General features: G+C 38.6%; 1 long non-coding RNA gene across 1 annotated transcript in view; it reads left to right on the plus strand.

Moving 5' to 3' along the window:
- Positions 1 to 10,978: 10,978 nt before the first annotated feature.
- Positions 10,979 to 24,114, plus strand: part of LOC144246014 (uncharacterized) — an 81,081-nt gene continuing 67,945 nt past the window's right edge. Inside the window, exons 1-2 of the long non-coding RNA XR_013339616.1 lie at positions 10,979 to 11,020; positions 20,512 to 20,616. This is a non-coding gene — a long non-coding RNA (uncharacterized LOC144246014). The remainder of the gene's footprint in view (positions 11,021 to 20,511; positions 20,617 to 24,114) is intronic.

The raw sequence follows: 24,114 nt of genomic DNA on the forward strand, positions 1-24,114 counted from the left end.
TTGCTTTTGCCACATATTCACTCTTACATATACTAGGTGGCCAAAATAGAAGGTGATGTTTCTCACTGCTTAATTCAGTAGTCACTGGAGTGGCAGGGAGTAAAGCAGAACTGGTTTTAGTGGGCCAGATTCCCTGTCAAACCAGTTTAAGGCCATTTATTTGTAGAAGTTATTCGTAGTTTAGCCTGATGCAGCTAATAGAAGAATCAGACACAGTTAGGATAAGGATATTTTAAATAAATTTTTAAAGTAACTATAAACCAACTTTACATGTTGTATATAGGGATTCAATGATTTTGAGGGATTAGCAGGGGTTGACATCTCTGGATTTCTTTTTGGCAAAATTTCAGATATTTTGGTTTGTTTCTTCAGCTTCAATCACACCTAGTTTGGTTTAGCAGTTTTCACCCAATAGTGCAACAGAGATTTTTTTTACATTTTCCCAGTTTCCCTCCTGACATCTGGTATCATTAAATTAAAAAAAAAAAAAAAAAACCCTTTTCCCCTTTCAATTATTCTTGTCCCACCTAGTACTATGAAAGAATAGAACATGCAAACTCAGGTGCAGCATTACAAATCTACATTCTATTTAGGAATATGCAGAAAACCAGCATGCCAAAACACACATGCAGTAGGAAGAGGGAGCAAAGCAACTCCTGCATTGCCAAAATACACATAGAAGCATACAATTTGTGATTCATTCATCATTACGAATACACATATACAAACATCCAGGGAGCATATTTGTATATGTATCTTGGTAAGGATGGATTACCCTCTTCATTTTAATTGATGCTTTGCTACCAAATTCCTGTACAGATCTGTGCTGCAAATGTGTACTGAAACAGGCATATTTCTACCATAAGAAGTTTGTGTACACATTACAAGTGTATAACAAGAATACTTCCATAAATGTGCAGTTTGGTTTATTTTAATAACCTTTCAGGGTGCAGATTTGATTCAGTGGTCAGTAACAGAAAGCCCCGGTGACGATGGAGAATATGTAATTGTCCAATTTGGACATTTCCATAAATCAAGAAAAAAGATTCACAGTTCCCACTGCTTATTCCCATTCACCTCGGGAAGATAAAATGAAGTAAATATTTCTTTTTTCTTCAATACTTCCCATTTTTATTTATTTTCATGATGGATCCCAGAGTAAGTTATCTCTTACTCTGTAACCCTCTCCTGTAACCCCTGAGATACTGGTAATCTAATCCACTATTTTCATGATTTTTCACCCTTGCCAAATCAACACAGTCAACTACAATTAATGTTATCTAAATCCACTAGATAAACAAACTCAATAAATTCTATTTTAGGTCATGCTACCTAAAACCTGCCATAGTTTCAATTATATGGAGTCATTGGCAATGTAGACCTTAAAATATCTTTTGGAAGGTAACAAGTGTTACTTCTATGTTTTCTCTGCTAGCCTCACAGAAGTCCATTCCTTGGAGTTGAACAATGGTTGTATCTCTGATTGGACATAATTTATGTGTTTCATAAGTATGCATTTGAGAAGATTAAGGTTTCTTCTATGCAGCTGCATTTAGTCTATTAATTGTTTTGGCATATTTGGAAAAAAAAAATCAGAAAAATAACAGAATGTTTCTAGGAATTTCCCTTCCTCCTCATCTTTTCACCTTCTTTTTTCACTTGAAAGGTGGCTATCAACTGCCAAAGCTGCAGTACCTTACTCAAAGGATGAATATTCATTAGAAAGAAGACAGAAGAATGATTGCAGTCTCTCTAGCCTGCTGATCCTACTTCACTTCTGAAACTTTTATGATATTGTCATGGTTTAGGAATGGTATTCCCCCATTTAGGGCTCCTACTGAAATACTCCAGAACATGTTCTGCTCTCTCACTTTTCCCCCACAGCCTCTGTGGCAGGATGGATAGGAGAACTGGCACAAAAAGTTAAAGATTATAGGTGGAAATAAGAACAATTTACTTGAAACAGAAATGAGAAAAGAAAATTAACAGTAACAACAAAAATACTAATAACAGAGTGCAATGTTATGCAAGAAAGTAATCTAATGTACTGGAAGCTATTTAGTAGTAACTCAAAACCAACATTCACGGGAATTATTTTTGTAACACAGGGTTTTGTGTAATATAATTTTGGAAGATAGTCCTTTTAGAACGTTTAAAAGTATGAAAGATGTGAAATTAACTTAAAGGACTAATTTTATATCCAAAAGATATTATTCAAAAAGCTCTCATATTCTCCATTTTATTGTTTAAACTTGTAAAAAGGGTGGAACTTGAATCTAAGGAATTAGAAATGTTCTGAAAAAAGAAGTCTGTTCAAAGACTATTCCCTTTATGTATTAAAGTGCTTTAGAAACTTCAAATAATTTTAAGTTGTATATCAAGAACTGCCCAAAGATAAATTAAGATTATTCGAATTTTATTTTATCTCTGTCCAGAATAGTCCCCTCAGATCCTCAAGTCATTTACAGTGATTTCTAGAGTCTGTTTCTGCTACACAGGCAATATTTTTCCATTTTTACATGTAAGACTTTGAAAAAAAAGAATAATCATGTCTCATCCACTCATTCTCATTGGTAATTGAGTCATTCCTTTCTGGTTTGTTTGCGGGGGGGGGAATGTGGATTATTTTAATTGATGTTATTTTTTTAAAAAATCTTACATTTCTGAGACTAAAGACCACTCAGTAATTCTTTTCTATAAGTTAGATAAAACTTTGAATATGTATCAATTAATGCTTTGCAAGTTCACAGTCTCATTTCACAGCACATCCAATGGAATAATTGTAGACTAAAATTAGAATGACAAGTATTGAAACTGCAAAGGGCATAGCATTAAAAACTATACCCAGTCTGGTGGGTTAACTCTGGCTAAGAGCTGAACTCCCCATCAGCCACTTGCCCACTTCCCACCTCACCTCTCACATCAGGACCATGGGAAAATTGAAAGAAGAGGAAGCTCCTTGGTTGAGACAAAAACAGGGAGATTGCTTACTGGTTACTGTTGTGATAAAACAGATATGACCTGAGGAAAATTAGTGGTGGACTTGGCAGAGCTGCATTCATGGCTGGTCACAATGATCTTAGATGTCTAAACTAAAATATTCTATGATTCTGTTTTGCCAGCAGGAGCTGATGGGATCAGCTGCATCCTCTGGTAGGGCCATTGGAGCTGGCTGGAGGCAGCTGGAACCAGCTGTGTCTGGCGTGTGTCACTCCTGACCTCTCCTCACAGACACCCCTGCAGTCTCAACCACACAGGAATTCAGCCTTTTCTGTGAGATGAAACTGCTCCTCTGTGATTTAAGGACACAACAGAGATGGTTCAACACCACTGCTTTTGGCTACCCATAGATCAGTCACCACCATTTTCCTTTTTTGCTTGTAGATATGTGTCTGCATTTTAAAAGTATTAAAGTTGATATTGTTTGCATTTATTCCTACAAAAGTTGTTTTGACTGCACTGCTAGAATTGGGTCCTTATTCAGAAAAATATAACTACTTCAGAATGGCAGATAAGTATATGTGTTTAAGCACACTCAAAAATCTGACTGAAATTATAAGGTACAGCCCTGTGTTCAGATGTTGACATGGGTCACTGGTTAAGAGAAGGTTGTCCTACTTGTCTAGTAGCCTAGCTAATAATCATATTGCTGATTGAAACTGAAAATAAAGAGGTCTTTTGTCCAGGTGGCTTATGCATCTAAGTTTTCTTCTTTCAACAGAGTTTTAAAATGTCTCAAGGGGTAAAATCTTCCTCATTTCTCTCATAAGTGAAATTCTTCTGGCATATAGGGTATAATAATTACACTTTAACTTTATACAATGTAGAGTTAGAAGTGTATCAAAAAAGATTGCTCTGAAGAGCTATAATTTTATTCTTATCAATATCATTAAGGCATGAAAACTGGGTCACCATGTGCTCATCAATGGGCCCCTCTAATTATTAGACCTATAACCTTTGAGAAGGAAAGAAAGAAGGTAACTGAGCAACATTGATTTGTGAAGATCCAAACCACACAATGGCATTTAGCATGGTCATTACCACAGGCAGACCTGCAGTGCTTGAAATTGCTTTCTTATTAGACCAACAGGAAAGGGAAACTGTGAGCCATTTAAGCCTGAAGGAAATTGATATAAAATGAGAAAAATCAAGGATAAATAGGATAACTAAGGGTACATTATTACTCTTTGGTACAAATGATTTCTCCTATTGACATTTATGGGAGATGCATGAGTATGTATGTCCATGAATTAAGGTGCAAAAAGTTCCTGGGCCTAATTGTAGAGAATCACAGAGGGTACCTCTGGAGACCTTCAGAGCAGATTGCACAGGATAATATCCTGGTGTGATTTCTCCAGAGAAAGACACTCCACAGCCCCTGTGGGCAGACTGTTCCACTGCTATCAGCCTCATAGTAAAGTTTTTCCTTATATTCAGATGGATCTTCTTGTGTATCAGTTTGCATCCATTGCCCTGTGTTCTGACTAATCATCACTGAAAAGAGTCTTGCCCATACACTTGATACCCGCCCTTCAATATTTGTATGCCTGGATAAAATCCCCTCTCAGTCATGTCTTCTCCAGGCTAAACAGGCAGTCTCAGCTTTGCCTCATAAGACAGATGCTCCAGTCCCCTAATTATCTTCACAGCCCTTCTCTGGAACCATCCCAGGTTTTTTTTCTTTCTTGAAATGGGAATCCCAGAATTATACACAATACTCCAGATGTGGCCTCACCAGGGCTGAGTAGAGGGGCAGGATCATCTCCTGTACCTACTGGCAACGCTTTTCCCAATGCATGCCAAGATACCTTTGGTCTTCTTGGACACAAGGACACTCATGGACAAATTATTGTCTGGCATGACCCCCAAGAACTTCTCTGCAGTGCTTCTTCCCAGCAGTTTAACTCCATCTTGTACTGGAGGCTGGAGTTTTTCCTCACCAGGTGCAAGACTTTGCATTTGCCTTTGCTGAACTTTATCAGCTCCCCTCTGCCCAAATCCACATCCTGTCCAGGTCATGCTGAATGGTAGCACAGCCTTATTGTGAATCAGCCACTCCTCCCAGCTGTGTATCATCAGCAAATTTGCTGAGGATGTACTCTGTCCCCTCTTCCAACTTGACCTAGCACTGACACCCAGGGAACACTGTTAGCTGCAGGTCTCTAACTATGCTCTGCACCTCAGGCCACAACCCTCTGAGCTCTGCCACTCACTGCCCATTCATCTAATGCATATTTCCTGAGCTTTTCTATGTCTGTTATGGGAGACAATGTCAAAAGCCTTGCTGTAGTCAAAGTGAACAACTTTCTCTATACTTTCTTCATCTACTCAGCCAGTCATTCCATCAGAGAAGGCTACCAGATTGGTTAAGCATGATTTCCCTTTATGAATCTGAGTTAACTGCTCCTGATGACCTTATTTTCCTCCATGTGCTTAGAGATGCCACCCACAGGCTTAGATATGGGGCTTGCTTGTTCCCTGCTGAACTTTCCCTCCAACAGATATCAGGGTAGTTGAAATTCCCAAAAGAACTGCTTCTTGTGAATGGGAGGCTGCTCCTATCTGTCCACATAGGGCTGCCACTAATTCTTCAGAAGCTTGTAAATTATGCATTGGTGAACATCCACCATGGGGATACAGAAGTGACCACAGGCCTCCCCTAATAGTACAGCTAACTAGGACACACATTCCCTGGGACTCCCTCTGCAGCCTGAGTCAACTTTGCATTACCTCTTAATCATGAAACATCCATTTCACATTGCATTGATGTGGCAGTCTGTCAACTGAGGACAATAAGGGACAAAACTCAGATATATCTCATTAAAGGAGTTGTAAATATTTCAAGATTTTAGATGTATACCACTTCTCTTAAATGTATAACACTTAAATATATATATCACTTCTTCTCCCATCCTAAAGGGACAATCCAAAATAAACTCGAGAAATTCTACTGCAAAGTATTTCTCACTGTTGTGAATAAAAAGGGAGCAAAATGAGACTCCATATGTTTTGTCAGATTAATATCAGAATTTAAAACAATCAAGTATGTCTCATATGAGACTAGGAGATCTTACTACTTCAGATACCTACCCTGAGCTTTAATCACTTATATTTTACTGCCACAAGAAATGTTACAGCTATGTTACTTTTATAATGGGAAACAATTTTTTATTCTTCTATTGTGTTCATACTTTAAAATAACTACAGTTTTTTAGTAATTTTCAAATTCCCAAAGAAAGAAATGATCCAAGAGAGGCCAGTATTATAAAAATCCCATTTAAGGGTGATTATTTGGGAATATTGTATTACTAAAGACAAAAATTATTAGTTACTGAAAAAGAATTAGCTAGTGAACAGGAAAGAAATTTGCTAAGCAAGAGTAGTTATATGGAAGGAAAAATAGATAAAAAATTAAAAATGTCTTAAGGACTACAAAGTGGAAAGGACAATAAGAAAAGGATAGATTAATAGTGGTCTGGTAGTAGATATCTCTCCAACCATTTCTGTCTATAGCTTTTTATGCATATGCTATTGAAGCTTCAGTCCTACAGATATATGCAAGAACAAAAGTTGACTCAACATGAATGCATTTATGTTTATACTTCATTTCAGCTTCAGGATCTGAAGAAGTGGGAGTGACCTACTTCTCAATGTTTGTAAATAGTTGAAGTTTGCGAGTGCTAAGACTCAAAGGAAAAATATATGTTTACATGGATGGCAAGAATCTAGAGCTAGGACAACGAATGCAATTATTAAAATCATAGCTAATTACTTCTTCAGAGCCTTATATGATCTTTAAAATTTATGAGAAGGCCTTAATATAGCACATACTATATTCTGTCTGTAAATGTCTTGGAGTGTACTCAGAATCAATTGCTTTCAAATACAGCAGTTTTGGTAAAATGACTCAATGCCTGATCCAGTATTATAGTTTCAGTGATCACCTATAGTACTTTTACCCATGTTTTAAAAGGTGCTAAGACCTTGCAATTACCACTGATGTCAGAAGACTCAGTATTTGGAGATTGCTCACCATATCAAACTGAACAAATTCTAAGAAATTAAACATGCAAAACCCAGGAATGTTCATTGTGTAGGCAACAAAAGTCATGCTCAGCTGGGGAATATCTTAGTGGGTTATCTATATTCCAATATGTTGTAAATCTTCCTTGTGCTTGGGAGAGGAGTTGACAGTGTCTGCATAACTTGTTTCAGAATGTTGCAAATCAAATGCAGAAGTTATGTCCTAAGCTAAAATCCTAACTTCCCTTGTATCAGCTGCCCCATTTACACTTTTTCTGTTTTCTCCCAGAGCTGGGAAAACAGTCTCACCACCTCCAAGATGTTCAACTTAGCAGGCAGGTGATGTAAAGAGGAGAATGAGGAGAGTGGGAGTCCAAGCATGTGTTAGCACTGTGTGTAGCTAGAGATCTGACACATTCCCTCCCAGAATTTCTCCACTTACCCACACTCTTCTCTAGGTATGTTAAAATCCACACTGCTTTAACATAGGGAAGTACAGATGAGAAATACAATTATATTCCCAGCTTCACAACCTCGAGTGAAGATACTGTCTTTTGGAAGGGTGTTTGCTAGGCAGAATCCTCCTTTGAACTCTCATGCATAAATACACTTACTTGCCTGCAGTCAGACTCTTTGCCTTCAGGACTGATCAAAACCATATATTTTTAGTATAAAAGGTAAGAAATGTCCTTGGAAACAAGTAGCAAAGTTTATACTTTTGGTGTTGTGTAGATACATTTAAGTTTGAGAACTCAGCATGTCCCTGAGATTTTACACATCACTTCCCTTAATATTAACTCTGAGTTCTCTGACAATGAAAACTAAAAGTGGAAGATCCTTCTGTTTGTGTTGCAAAATAATCAGATTTACAGAGGTGATGTACAGACTTTATTTCAAGCCCTCATTTTTAGATTCAAAGCTAAAAAAATCTTTCCTAGATGGGATGTTAAAGTTTTAATCCCCTTACAGAAGTCAAATTCTTCCCATGTCCTCCCACACATAGTCTTCTTCACACCCACATGGGTATGTGACATGTACCCACACTCACTCAGCTTAGCAGTGCCACCATGTACCCTATTACCTCCTTCAATTTATACATTTTTAACATTTTTGCACCTTCACAGAAGGACTTGACTGTTTTTCAAACACCAAAATAGCTTTAATGTAATGTCATAAGAGTGCATTCTCATTAGGATTTGTCTGCAATGCAGGGCATTTCCCCTTGACCCAGATACAAAAGAAACATAATATAAATAAATAAAATGGAATAATTTTAATTTATGAAGCAGAATTGTAAACTTGGCTAGATATTATCTCATTAATATGTTTCTGAACTCATGCTGATTTTTTGTTGACCCTTCTAGCTGTATCCTTGGTACTTCTACACTGGACAGATTCATTTATATTTATCCGAAGCTTTAAATGCTGCCCTAAAGTTCTACCATTTATATTTCATAGCAGTAGTGAGAAAGGTGCAAATGCTCAAAGGTGCATGAGGTTTTAGATCTTACTCTGTTTAATGAAGCTGGCAGCTCTTATGTAAATCACTTAATGCAGCTGAAGTGACCAAGTGCATGTCACACTGACTTCAAGGATACAGAAATTACCTCATTTGAATGTATGTCAGCTGTGCTCCCTGATCTCTGAGGAAGTATTGAAGAAAATAAAAATATGCCTGCAGTGTCTGATGTCAGCCATGATCTGCTCTCCCTGATTTAGACTTCTACATTTCATTTGAATTCACACTGCATTAACCATATGTGAGGAGTGCATTATGTGAGGATTTAGGTGTTTCTTAGCCTTCTTTTTTTAGCAATACAGAATTCCAGTATTTTATAGCACTACTTTCTCTCCTTCATTGTGATTGTTCCAAAATCATGCAGATGTGGAAAGCAATTGGTCAGTGCCTATATTGGTATTTGTTACTCAGAACACAGACTCAACATATTTCTTAAGAAAATTAGGGTAGTAATAGGAGACACCAGGATCTCCCTACTGAAAGAAGAAAATCAGAATGAATTAGGACATTATACAATTAGACAAGTTACAAGAAATAATTTCAAGATTCTTTTATCAATTATTTTTCTCCTTCACAGGGAAAAAATTGTTTTATATAAACTACTTCCATTGTATTTCTTGCCAGATTGAGTGCACTTACAGATTTGCAGTAAAGTAGCAGTGGACAACAAAGTTCTGATGCAGAATTGGATTTAATATTATTGGGAGAATATACTCTGTGTACATGTGGGTCTACTCAAGTACTTGAAATTAACCAGTATTTCATTCTCACTAAGAAAAAGGACGTGGCAAAAATTATGACTATTTAAACAATTCTGTGTGCTTCTATGAGGGTTTCATATTTGTCTACTTTAAATATTTTTTTATGTTGCACAGTACATAAAGAAAAGCTAAAATAAAATAGAAGTATTTTAAGGTTGTTTAAACAGAAGGCTTTTAATGAAATAACAGCTTGTACTATTTATTTTAAAAAGAAATTCGAAATCATTAGGTTTTGCACTGACTCTGCACACAGAGAAGTTTTGAAATAATTGAATATGGAATTTCTACTCCTGGTTCTGGAATTGTAGTGAATTTCAGCCTGACTCTGCTTTTGTTGCTGCTGACCACAGAGGGCTACGTTGACCTCAATCTAATCCCCTTTAGCAAATTAATCCACTGCAATATTTCTCCCTTTAGTTTGGTAAATTCAAGTTCCTGCTCATTACTGTTCAGTTATTCTTTTGGCTGAGCATTACATAGAAATTTAGAGCACAAGACTCTTAATTCTCTTTTTTCCTCTTTCCAGTCAGATGGCTGCCTTAAAGCAATCTGTTTTGATGAAAAACAGGGTTTCTTTTAAGATATGAACTTTTCTTTTTTTCCCACTCCCATAATTTTTGATGGCACCTGGGGTAGGGAGGCCTGTTGCCTGCAAGAAGGAATGTTATATATGTGGTGCCTGGGAGAGAGGCAGCACACAGGAATGGAATGTGGAAAATTGTCTTGTCTTGCTTTTCCTTTTCCCATTTACTTTTGCCTGCTTGTGTCTACAGTCCTTGCTCAGTTCTTTAGTGGGTTTTGGGCTTTTTCTTTCTTTCTTTCCTTCTTCTCTTATGACTTTTTAGAGGAACTTTGAGGAAAGTTAGCTCAATTTACTCTAGTAATTATCCCAGAGGGGTAAGGACTAATTGCTGTAATTATTACTTGAGGTCATATGGGGAGATTTAAAGCCTGAGGCTGGCTATAAAGAAGCAGGTTAAAAATTAGCTTTCTTGAATTTGAGAGGCAGTTGATAAATCTTGGTGTTGCAATGTTCTTATCTTCTAGGGGAGAATCTGATAGAACAGATGGAGCAACTGGAACAGATATAGGTTTCTTTTTCTATTTACCTGATTTTACAATTGGAAAATAGTTTAACAGGACATGGTTGCAATGAGATTCTACTTTGTTTAGAGAAATAATTTTTAAGAGTAAGACTGTATGACACCACCAATATATAGAAGTAATGAAAGGACTAGTTTCTAACATCACGATAACAAGGTGATTTGGCTCAGTTAAACAGAACAAATTTTAAGATCAGGATCAAATCCAGAAACAGGTAACAAAAGTAATCTCAATGTCCAAAACAGGAATCAGTAGTTACTGAAGTGACAATTCAGTAATTCGTGTAAGATATTTGTTAGAGTTCAGCAGCCATGTGCAGCGCTGAAGATTTGCTTTGGTAAAGTTTTGATACCTTTAAGTTCTTAAACCTTTTAGAAGCCTTTGTAGAAGAAAAGACTTTCTAGCTGTTGGCATAATATCCAGTAAAAACGAAAACCTGTTTGGTTTTATGCTCATAATCAATACAGACCTAAAATAACTCCTTTGAGGGGTCCCCATTTATCTTTCAGGAGTAAAACTTCAACTAGTTCTCAAACATTAAGAAAAAAAAAAAAAGGAGAAAAAAAAAAAAGGAAAAGGAAAAAAGGAGGGGAAAAAGATCCATGGAAATAAAGTAGGTAAGAATTGTTTTACTTATTTCTGTTTGGACATGATTTTTCTTTCTTGTCTGGACAAGGTCTAAAGATAGGTTTACACCAGTCTTGATTAATAGGTTAAAACATATCCTGGTTTTCATGCCAGAGCTTTCCCTTGTGTTAAGTGACGGAATGCATCCTGACCTGGCAATAGGTTGTGTATGTGAAATGGGAAGGAAAATGTCTTCCAATTTCTAATCCCTACTGTAAATCTTGTAATCACATGTACTCAGTAGTGCAGATTTGGTGGGGGGTGGGGGGGAGGGGGTTGAGTCATTTCTATATATTAAGAGATAAAGAGGACTTAGCTGGTACTAGCAGGTACCAGCAAATGTAGTTTAGTTTGGTGTCACCTCATTCATTAATAGCTGACTGTAATGGTGGGCACTGGGCATGAGATTCTAATGGGAAGGCAGATTGCCTGTCTTGTCAAGGTTTAGGAAGTGAGAACTTTGTCAAAAGTGTAACAGAAAAGCTGTTATGTAGGTTATGTATAATCACCAGGCTCTGTGAGGTGTTGATGTAGATTGTACTCAAGCCTTCACCTCACATAAAATGGTGCTCACACATTTAATAAGGAGACTTGATTAAAATGCCATAAACACACACTTTGGTAAGAAAACAGAGATTAAAGCAGCAGGAGGCATTAGAAGCAGCCAATAGAACACTATGGGGGTGTTTTCTAAAGATTAGAAGAAATCACTCCTGAGTAATTCTATCTTCCCCATACACATGTAAAGGATATTTTGATATTTTGACATTTCAGTTGAAACAAGCAAAAAAACAAAACAACAACCAAACAAGACAACATCTGAAATTGAAGTGACAATTTCCTGTCAACAAAACACTCCCTGAATTTTTGTGCTTGGGGTCTTGGAGACTAGTGATGTTTGAAAATAGTCTCTCTCAGCATTTGAGTTGTTTGTTTTCAAGGACTCATAGAAAACTAGGCAGAAAGGAACACAGCAGAGAGTCATCAATTGTCCTCCCTCTGTCCAAAACTAAGAGCTATTCTAGCTCCATCAGCCCTTAGAGGGACCTGCAAGAGCAGCTGCTACACTGAGGCAGGAGAGCCCCAACCAGAACTTTCCTACTCTCAGTAAAACCAGCTGAGCCTCACCTGCTGAGGTAAAGCACAAGCAGAACACATGCTCACTCCAGCCCTGGCACGAGAGGACACAGAGCAGGAAGCATCTTGTGCCTTTGGAGCAGCCCTTGGGACAGATTTTACTGGCTGTAAAGACAAAATGTCACTTTGACCTCTGTGTAAGAACAGTGCACAGGACAAATTCAAAACATCCTTTACAAAGTAATTGTTTGACTTTAATGTTTTCTAGCATGTAACTACTAAATATTCCCATAAGTAGTAATGTCTTGGTAATGGATAATCTAGGATGTCCTTGTTTTATAAGAATTTTTTCTCTTAAATCCCCATCCTGTGCACACATATACTGAACACACACAAACACACAAGTTATTATAAAAATTTCAGTTTAAATCTCCAGCAGCTGAAAAGCATTAAAAAGACCACTTGGTGTATGTGCAAGCCCTACTTAAAACCAAAGATTACATAGCCATGTCAGTCAAAGGAGTTTTTATTTCTCTTTATTTTAATTTGCCTGATTTTCTTCCTGTTTTCTAATTCTGGGATAAGAATCTGATTATTACAGATTATATTGTGCCATTTGGATATTTAAAATTACATTATTGAAATCTTGGGCCTATCCAGGGGAAGCATCAACTGAGGGTACAGTGTAGCTCTCCTTAATATTATGGTGTAATGTGGTAAGAGATTGTCTGATGCCCTGTCCTACCACTAATACAAGTGTGTTTTTGGAGTAATCTCCTCCTTCTCTCACAGATGTCTTTGATTGTTTTTCAAGTGCCAGAACATCTTGGGGGTGGAGCCTTTTCTTAAAACTGTCCCTGTGTGGAGAAGAGAGGAGCATACTTCTCCTTTGGTCACATAAAACACAGGTTTGAATGCTCACACTCCCAGGGAAGTTGATTGCCGCGCTCCCGCCCCAAATCCCTTTTCTCTCAGCCCCGGCTAGCTCTTGTGGGGCGAGAGTGGGCGATGGAGGCACCCTCCGCCGCTCCCAGCTGGGGTTTGGAGAGTGCCTTTGTGGGTTCCGGGCAGCGCTAGCACGCCTCGCGGTGGTAAATGAAGAGCGGATCCTGCTGGGGGCTAAGTCCGAGTTTATTGTAGCCCAACGGGGCCAAATATCCTAGAACGGTGCCAGCCAACAGGAACAAGCACAAGGTGCTTGCACTGGCTTATAAACTGTAAGGGAGGGGTATCCAACGACCAATGGGGATAGGGATAGGGGGTGGCTCCGGGATGGGGGGATATGGTGGGGTCCAATGGGGGAAGGATATGGGGGGAGCCCCAGGTCCTCGCCCAATCACCCGGTGCCCTGAGTAGAAGCTTCTGGATGGATGGGAAGGGGCACTGAGTGATAGACAAGGCACCCGGGGGGGTTAAAATGCCTCTTTCAGGGTGATGGATAGATACTGGGAAGGCAGAAAGGGAGGACAAGGCGGGAAAACTGGGGATAAACCAAGTTGCACACGGGGGTACAAAGGAATAAACCGATACATAATATAGGGATAATAAAACATACAAATAACGCAACTCCACAGTTGATGACCTGTTAGTGAAAGGTAGAGGAATAAGACATCACAAAGATATCTGAAGTTTCAGGGATCCAATATGTTGTGCTTCTCTGAAATGGCAAGGAAAAACATTAAGAACAGCAGATTCAGATAACTCTGGGCTGTGTGATGTTTCTCCAGAAAGTATTTTGTTTTGTAGTCAGCTTAGGAGAAATTCTTGACTGAGCCAAATCCATCCTGGTGCATCTGATCTTTAATCTCATTAGCTCCAACCTTTTCCCAGCTGCATCAAAGACTGAATTCAAAATCAAACACCATTAAGCCTTCAGCATCTGATTGTGCTCTATACACAGAAGAGACTTAGATGTGCACCCTCCGCCATTATACCCATACCAATGTGAATACTCCCAATAGTCTTTAATACATTTTGAAATGTAATTGTCAAATTGAATATCGAAGTATTAAACATGAAATGAATAATTAATGAGGTTCTAGTGCTTTTAACAAAACAAACCCATATAGTCCAACAGCATACCAAAATACAAAATATTCAGATACAGGTGGTCTCCTTTTCATGTTTTGGTCAGATTTTGCCACTATTGTAGGTAGAACAGACTTGCAGAATGATCTGTGCAATTCTGCCTTTAAACTTCTATATAGCCTTGGAAACCATTTTGCCTGCTTCCAATCTTCAGCTGGTTTCTGTCTCATTTATATACTCAAGAAGCTCTTTATAGCACAAGTACTCTTAGAGTGACTTGAAAAAAGTTTTTTCTGCCTTCTGTAGGTATATACGGATCCAGAAAACGGGTGGGGGGTGGGGGGGATGGACAGCCAAGACCATGATTTAATGATTTAATGATTTAATGTTAGATGATCTTTGGTTTTATGATTTCTTACCACATTACAGTTGGATAACAGAAAAGTGTATGACCTGCCAAACCTACTGGAGATGTGCTTTCAGCAACAAAGACTTTTCTCATATGGGTTACAGAGATACCAACAGGAATTTATAAGCACATAATTCTACCCATCAGAAAAATATGTTGGGATCACCAGCATAGTGTGACCTGCTACACAAAAAATGCTGGTTGGACTGAAGAGCAGGGTGCACAGTAGCCTCAAAGTTAGTAAATTTCCAGAGAAAATTAAATTGTGTAAGGTTTAGATGAAAAGCCCATAAACACAAAACAGTACTAATACATTCCAGCTGGTGCGAGAATGCAGGCTGAATGCACACAGTAACAGGATAATTTTCTTTTGAGATACGTTTCACTCCAGCCTTTACCACAGATTTATGTGGGTTTGGCATATATGCTCCAAACTGTACTTTTAACTTCAAAAGTGGATAATGATCAATTATAGGATCCCATACTGCTGTGAGAAGACAGGGACAAAAGGTTGGGGGCAATGTACTGAGCAGCTCTGGCTTCAGCAGGCAGCACCAGTGGCAGTCATGAGCGCTATGCTCTGCCTCTGTGGGCTGAACCCGTGACATAGAAAAGAGTAGACAAAAAGTCCACAAACTCATGGATCTTTATTAACATGGAGCTTATGTAAATTGCACATTAAATAGGTTACAATACTTCCACTTGGCAAGAAGAGAGCCAACCATCTGGACTGATGTGATTAGCAATGTTCATTCTAATATTCTTTGACTAAAAAACACATAGTTTTCTGGAAGCAGATATACATGAAAAGAAATGGAGGATTTCTTTAAGTTGTATTAATAGTGGAAGTTGTGTTGTGTAATTCCAAATCATTTGGGTAATGAGGTGTACTAATTTTTAGACTCAGTCCAGTTTAGACACACAGCATGCATATGCCCTGTAATAGGAGTGTTTATTAATTATATTTAATTGTCATCGTTTTTCCTAATGATAATTGTGTTCACCCCTGTTCATTTTCTTTCTGAAATGGCGATTATTGAGAGTGGGGAACATGAACAAATAGGCAGCTGAAACTAAGGAACCATGGGTGTCTGCATTTGAAAATTTGCCTTCAACAAGCCAGCCATCAACAGAGTCATCCAGGGCCATCATGCTCCACTGGCTGGGAAAGGAAAGCTTGTCCAAACCCATTGCTGCTCTCCAGTGGCAAGCAGGCTGGTCATAAAGACAAGTGCCTTTCATAAATGGATGTATGCACCATGAGCACAGGCTTAACTAGAATTTTCCAATTAGCTGATTGCATATTTTTATGGGGTTAAGTAATGGTAACCTCCACAGCACTTATAGGAGGGGCATTAGGGCTTCTAAGCCTTAAAAATGCCACCAGTAGGTGGAGAACAAGCAACATGAATCATGCACAGGAGAACACAGTACTCAATCTTGGGACATTGCTGTAACATGCAGAACTGCATTTTGTCACTAGGATACCAGTTCTCTAGTCCTTTCCAGATGCAACTCTACATGTAGTTGCAAAAAGAGCTTCTGGCTTAGCTCCAGAAATGAGAACTGCCTATGACTCCTTGAAGTTGTAGATTGTGTGTTTGGAAAAGCTGCATTAGAGCCATTAGAGCCATAATGCCCATCTGCAGTGTTTGTCGATTTAAATGCTCTGCAGCTTCTCTGAAGGTACACCATGTATGTTCTGCTCAAGCTAGCATTTCCAGGTTCAAGAAAAGAGGAAAGTACTGGCAGTATTCCAGCAAGCACAAGGGCCTTGAATTCTCTGTGTGCCAGGGGAGAGCTGATGAGTGCTCCATACATCTAATACATCTATTGCCTGCATATTCACTTGCATTTTCTTTAATAATGTGATATACTGAGAAACACAGGGGTAGAGGTTAGATGTGAAGGTTCTTTGTTGCACTTCTCTCTTGCTTAGTGCTGGACTTCAAAAATTTGATTCACACATTAAAACAATGATGAACCATTTAATTGCACATCAACCTAGGGGAGAAAACTTTTATGAAATCCAGCTAGTCCTGTAGCAAACATTTTCCTGTCAGAATAACTGACACAGACCACATCAAGGCCTCTCAATTTCTGAGCCTACACAAAGTTCCTATGTATTGGTTTCTTTTTTTTTTTTTTTTCCAACCATGTGTTTCTGGGAGATTAAGCTCATTAAAAAGGAGAAGTTCTGTAGACTACTTTAATTTTTTGTGAGGCTGAGTATTCTTTTCCTCCATCCTGTAACAAAATGCAGTATCTATGACTATCGTGGACTTCATATTTCTATGTTGCAACTCATAAAAGTTTTGCTTTCTGAGTATCTTTTAATGACAGTAGAAAAAGCACTGCATCTTGTCATGCTGCAGCTTTTTCTTTGTAGGGTCTTCTTCCTGAGAAAAATACTTGGGTCTTCCAGGAATGCATGCATATACAAAATATGTCATATCTAAAGACCAAGAACTAGGACATGTGAGGCTTTTAGTGAAAATACATCTTTTACCACAATGATTTCAGAAGGGTTTTTAAAGATGTGTGCACTTCTGACAAGGTGTGGCACAGTATCTGTCTCTCAGCATGTTGAGCCAGATTCACCAGCCAGGACCACTTGTCCTAATATTGCCTAATTCTATCTCCCTCTCTAGATCAATGATTGCACATCTCTTGCCAACCTTAACTAGATATACAGCATTTTTCAACTGTTCCACAAACACTTCAAATCAGAAGTATGATGCGTTGGAGGGGAACAAGCAATTTCATTTTAGCAATAGCAATGTACTCCCATCTTTGTTCCTCAGTCAGCAGCATCCTGTTAACTGCAGTCATGATGACTTGTTTCACATTCCAGTTGGGACGTCTAGTCCTTTTGTTACAGCCTTTTGCTGGAGTCTGAGGCGACATGCCTTATCATACGCAATTGGGAAGCTGTCACATATATCACCCAACAAAAGCGTGGTGCCCTGGGAGAGCTCCAGAAACACTGTACACCCATGCTACCAAAAGCCTGCAGCAGACTCCTAAAAGAGCAGCTCCACATTTCAGGAAGTAACACATTACAGAATGATTCTTCCATTAAGATTTATGCTTAAAATAGAGGAGCCACAACCTCATGCATCAGCAGTGTTTTCATCAGCTGATTAAGCATGACTGATGAAGCAGGCTCCTGACCTTTCTGAGGCTGAGGGGGAAAAGGGAAAGAAAAAAAAAGAAAAGAGAAATGGCCTCTCTTTCACCTTCATATTCAATTGGGCACTTCCTCGAACAAATAAAAAGACACTCTTGCAGCTGAACAAGAGGCCATGCAGTTAACCATGGGCCCCTGAAGTTGTTCAATCAAGAAGGAACATGATACTTTGTGATTTGTCTGTTCATTGCTACTGGGGTGGGCCATTGCTCCTAAGTGAAGAATAATAGATGTCAATTACCTTCAGATCACAGAAAAACCTCTGGCATTCTTAGGCAACCTGTTATTAAATTGTTAACTTTCTGATGTCTGCCTTACTACTTTAAAAACACATACCAGTCTGACTTTAAATATACACATTGAAACCAGTAATAAATCTTTCTGAACACTAAGCCTAGGATGTATGCACAGTCTTTAACTTTTAATTTTTTTTAACTTTTTTTAAGAGTTCTGTAAGTGTAAGTTTCTTTTGGTGAAGTCATACCATGTACCCTACAAAATTATTCTGTTGTGGAAGTCTCAGCAGGGCTCTTTTAGGGAATGGGAACTAATATTTGGGGACAAGTAATTGTTCACCAGCTTGTTCTTAGGCAGGAGCAGCTTCTCTGGTGGAAAGTACCTATCAGATTCTCTGATTACCATGGAAGAGATGCAATCCTTCAAAAAGAGAAAAACAACTCACAAAAAATTTTAACAGAAGGCAGAAACTTTGATTCAAACTTTGAAATCCTAGGGAGCTGGCATAGAATGAAGCAGGAAAGCAACATGTTCACGCTGGCTCATGAATTACCTTTTACTAATTCCCAAAGCAATTTTTTTTTCTGTCACAATGTGCTTTTCAGAGCAGGGATTTGAACAAAAAATCCCTTACCTCATGCCTTGTTTTTTCTCCTTCTGTTCTCCACCAAAAAAATTTATAAGCTCCCTGATCATCCCAAAGGAGAGTGAAAATACAGAAATATGTCTGCAGAGTTTTACTAGAAGAGACTAGCAGCTCTATATTCAATTTTAGGCAGATGGCAATCTGGAATTGTTCATCCATGTGAAGGCTCTGAGACAGCTGGATTAGGAGTGTGGTTACTCTGAGCTTTTCTGGAGGCACTGAAAAAGTCACCAGCAGAATAGAATACTTGTGTATATCTGTTCCATGCATATATTGATTGAACATAGGAGAAGAGCATGTAATTAGGTTTGTAATTGCATTAAGGGATCCTGTGGTCCCCCTCTCAGGACAACTCAGCCCTCACTCTAATTCACCACTTGCTCTAGAGAACCACTGTCATCTCCTCTTTATCTAGTGGAAAGGTAAGCACTTGGCTAACCAAGTAAACACAATACATCTACTCTTTGCCAGCCAATGTCAAGACCTATTAAAAATTACAATAATTCAGATAAATATTTTCAGACATTTTCTATGCATGCTGGCTTGTTCTATTAAGTAGAGTTTAATCAGGCTGACTGTTTCATTTTTAAATGCAATAAATTAATCCTGAAAAGTCAAAAAGTACACAGAATTGTTGCCAGGTCTGCAACTGACAAATAGAAATGGGAATTTTTCTACTGTGGAACATTTATCTTCCTGTGATGGATGCAAATTATAAAAACTTTTCTTTAAGGGAATGGAAAAGGCATAATGTAAAAAAATTAAAATACACTACAAAAATATTACTTTAATGCAATTTTTAACTTCAGTTTGTTAAACTGAATCATCATGGTACATTTTTGCTCCATTTAAGAATTGGCATTACCTGGACTACTTACAGCAGTATCCTGTATTTCTCATGTTCTATTTTCTACCACAAATCTCCAGATTCCAAAATATCCAAAACAAAACTTTAAGCAGGTGACTTGGCAGGTCACTTGAACATAAGCAAAAGTAAAACCTGTCCAGAATCAAATGCTGCAGCTCCAATTCAGGTTTCTTAATCCCAAAATGTTATGTTAGTTTTCCCTGATAAGAATCCCAAAATATTTGCAAAATCTGTATTTCCCCAAAAGATCTTCTGTCTGTGATGTATGTGAATCTGAAGCCAGGGAGAGATCCAGGAAAATGAAGTGACTGAGACAACATTTTATCGACCTCACAGTCACCTTATTTACAGAAGAAATAGGTTAAGTGGTTATTTTTGACACTCATATTGTACAGCAATTCAGCCAGGGATGCCTTCTTTTTTTCCCAGTGACCAGATTTTTGAAGTGTTAGAGGCTTTAGGGTACTCTCACCAAAGCCCATTGTTTGCAGGGGTCTCAAGTATTGACTGATGCTTTTACTGTCCAGGAAGGACAGAGGTCAGAGTCCCAGTTGGAGGTTTAGCCTGTGACAATGCTTTTGTGACAGTGTGGGAACAGCCTGACTTGCAAAAAGAGGACATTGTGTCTTTGTCTATTCTCAACTTAGAAGTTTTCTTGTAAGGCTGTTTCAGCTGTTGGGAAAACAAGACATTAAATTATTGTATTGCAAAAAATGTGCATCATCAGATGCAAATTGGATTCATGAAAACACTTCTGGTACAGAAATATTCTCCACAGTGTAACTTTACTCCTCCTTATTGGTGTGGCTTGAAGTAAAGATCACCTTGCTCCAATCTTTCTATAGGGAGACACAAAAGAATAGCTGCTCATGTATAGGCTGTGTAGGCCCTCATGTTAAATGTTTTTACTTCTTACAACAAGAAACAGTCGATCATCACTAAGCAGTCTCATCAAAACTGATGGTGTTTAAAATAGGAGCTTCCCACTCTGAAAGAAATGTCTCTTACTGTCTTCCCATCAGAGAGAGAGCCCATCCCTTCCTGCTGGGACACCCAATGAGTTTTTCTTGCCTGATCTTCAGTGTCAGAAATGAGAAGAATAAAGAACTTATCACAACAGGACACAGGTGATTCCTCCTTGCTTACACCAGTTCACATCTCCACCATCATGAAAAATCACATTCATGCACAATCTGTTCTGAGCTTCATTTCAGTATGAATGAAACAGCCTTTCCTTCTCCTGTTCTCCTCCTATCAAGCACCAAAAAGCTGAGCACACATACTGTATCCTGGGCACCCCTTTATGGAAGATGACCTTATTGATGTGCTTCATAGCTCAAGTATCTTTTGAGTGCATCTTCAGGTATATTATCAACCTGAAAGGGTGTTTTAAGTCCTGGTTGTTGAGGGTCCACAATCCAGAAGATTTGTTTTGTTCCCTGTTCAACTGCAGTCTTCTTATGTGACATTAGACAAGTTATGGAGCATTTCTTAGCTCTACTTTTCTGTCTGTGAAAGGAGATATTGTACTTGCTCCTCTCAGAGAATTTGAAGTCTGTGAGGCACTCAGGTATGGCAACAGTGTGCATATCAACAGCAACCCATGCATTTAGGGATGCCCCATTTTGGCTAGGTAGACCAGAGAACCTGGTTCTCCATCAACACAATCAAAACAGAAGAAAGGAAAGCTGGATGGTGCATTATTAGGTTCTGCAGTTGTTCTGGAAATCACAAAAAGATACCTCACATGTGCCCATTCCAAACAAAATAGAGGAACCTATTTTAATGTTAGTGAACACAGGTTTTCTGGTCAGTAAATGTTTGTATTCATGATTATTTTTCCTAGGAAGCCACAGATGTTATTCACAATTAATCTGAAAGGAGCAACATTTGTTCCAGCAGAATTCTCTGTTTAATATATACTCAATACCAAGGGTGAAAAAAGCAATCCTTATACTACCAGGTACAAAAGCAGGAAAGTTTGAATGCAAGCAAGTACAATTGTTATCAGCTAATGACTGTAACTATTTGCTGTTCTTCAGTCTCCTGCCTCTCATAGAAGTTTCAGGCATATGATGAGGGAGTCAAAATGGCCCAAGAAACTTCAGCGATCTGTCACACACTGCAAGTGTGAACAGCCAAAATGATCAATGATTAAACATGCTGTGTGATGGTAATTGACACAACAAGGAAAGCTTTTACCTGTACTGAATAATTAAGACTAATCAATATATTGGCAGGATTGATTCACTGCTGATCAAAACAAGGAAACAAGGAAAAAGTCATATTCCTTGAATCATTTATCATCATTGGTTCTATCATATCAAACTGCAGTGCTGCAGCAGCATTTTATAAATGAGCATTGATTTCCATCAAGCACATAGTGAAAGTTTACAGCACAGTTAGGTTATTGACATGTGTTACTTCAGAAACAAAGACAAATGTCTATTTTTCAGATTGGAGTCATAAATCCCATCTTCAGCTGAAACAATGGAAGTAGGTATAGAAGCAACATGCCAAAGAGCAGCAGTTCTTTAGGCATTAGGAGAGACTGGTGTGACCAGACAGCCTGTAGGACTACCTGTAAAGTTTGATTTTCTTGGTGTATTTCAAGTTCAGAGAAGACGAATAGCACATTTCAGTAAATTTCATGTTAAATATGTAGTTGTCCATACATCATATAGCTATTTGATGGACTATATTAATTATAAAACACAAACCTAGACACAAGTCTATGCCTTCTTTACTTTCCAATGTTCTGTTTTTCCTCTTTACCAATCATTTTGACAATTCTCTCAGGTTTCTCCAGACTAAACATCACATGTAATCTCACAAGCAGTGCCTGGTGTCATTCAGATAAACTATCTTTTTCTATATTTTTCATTGATACATCATTGATTAAACAATTTGTTTTAAAAGTAGTCCCTTTCCCTTCTTCCTTTGCACTGATGTATTCAGCACAATCCATTTCCTAATCACTGTTGTCATTTATCTCTTCGTTTTACCTTGTCACCTACTTAATTCCACTAGAGGCATTTCTAACATCTCTGTCTAATAATCTCCTCTAACAATGCAGAACACTATTAGCATAATAAACATTTCCCATCTGCACAAATGAGACTCTTTCTCATCAGTCTGAAAACTAACTACTGTACATAAAAATAGCCAGGAATCATTAGAATTAAAGGGAGAACACATTCCTCTGCAATCAAGCTTCTTCTCTTTCTACTCCTGGTGGTACCCACTTCAACTGTCTGTAATAGTGAAGTCTACAAGTCCATGATTGAGCACAAGGTCCGTGGCACCTGTCCTGTTTAATGTTAATGTGATCCCTAACACTGTTTTGAGCAAGAAAAACTGGCAATGATGCCCAGAAGCATTTTAGGGGTTTGGCATAAACCATGGGCTCATCTCAGTGAGCAGTGTGACAATCCACACTGCTCCACAGGTGAGCAGTTTTCCTGTCTAGACCATTGTCATGATTTCTGAATTCAATCCCTACCCAGTGCCCCCACTGCTCCCCATGTCCCCTCCAACCACAGGGACAGAAGGCAAATATCATGGGTTGGGATAAGAACAGTTTACTTGGAACAGCAATGAGATAAGAAAATTAACAGTAACAGCAACAATACTAATAATAAAAGATGTAAGAAAATAAATTGTTCACATGGACAAACATCCCTGATAATAAAAAATACTGGACACATTCCTCCACCATGTTTTCTCATCCAGAAGGAACCCCTTATCCCTGGAAGAGAGTCCCTGCCTCCAGTCCCAGCAATGGTATAGAGCAACCTTGAGTCCTGGCCATGTTCCTTCCCAGCTGCTGCAAAAAATTATCCCTATCTTGGCTGGAACCAGGACAACAATATATATCTCTACTCCACAACTTTGAGTATGACTCAAACCTTAAGGAGTTGAAGGGAGACTTGCCAGGGAATGTTATTGGGCTGTGGACCTAGCCTCCCTTCTGCCTGGATACCTGCAAAGATGCACAATGTCTGCATAAATTGAGGTGACACATTTATGTTCTTATTATCTTTGGAAGCATTTCCATCAAAGCAGAGACATAGGTGTTGTCAGACTCTTTTATCTGTGTCCTGTAAAGCAAATTAATTAGTTTCTCAAAGCAACAGAGTCAGGTGACACCCAGGAGACATCACTAGTCACACCCTATCCCATATTTACCTGGACTTCTGGTGTGGTAATGTCCTTGATCTCAGTGGAAATCTCAGGAAAGAAATTGTTTAAAAAAGGCTTTGCCTATACTGGTAAATTAGATCTGAATAATGTACACAAACCCTGACATTCTCTTTTTGTCTACTCTCTGGTGAAGACCAGGCACGGCTAATGACAGAGTCAATGCAAGGTTCTATTTACTGGCAGTCAGGGTGAAGCCTCCTGCCATGGGACAGACACTTCAGCCATAAGGTTTCCCTGCCAGTCAGAAACAGAAATAAGGAGGCCTTGGCCTTGTTTTTTTGCTGGTACTGATGGAGCTAAAAGCATGCAGGTCTCTGGGCACATCTGCATGTGTGGCTGAGGCATATTCCTGGTGCTCCTGGTGCACAGGGTGCAGAGACAAACTTTGGTCTGCCAGCCCTTTGGCCTGCTCTCCCCCCAGA

This window comes from Lonchura striata, chromosome 3 (genome assembly GCF_046129695.1).
Source record: "Lonchura striata isolate bLonStr1 chromosome 3, bLonStr1.mat, whole genome shotgun sequence".
Classification (NCBI taxonomy): Eukaryota; Metazoa; Chordata; class Aves; order Passeriformes; family Estrildidae; genus Lonchura; species Lonchura striata.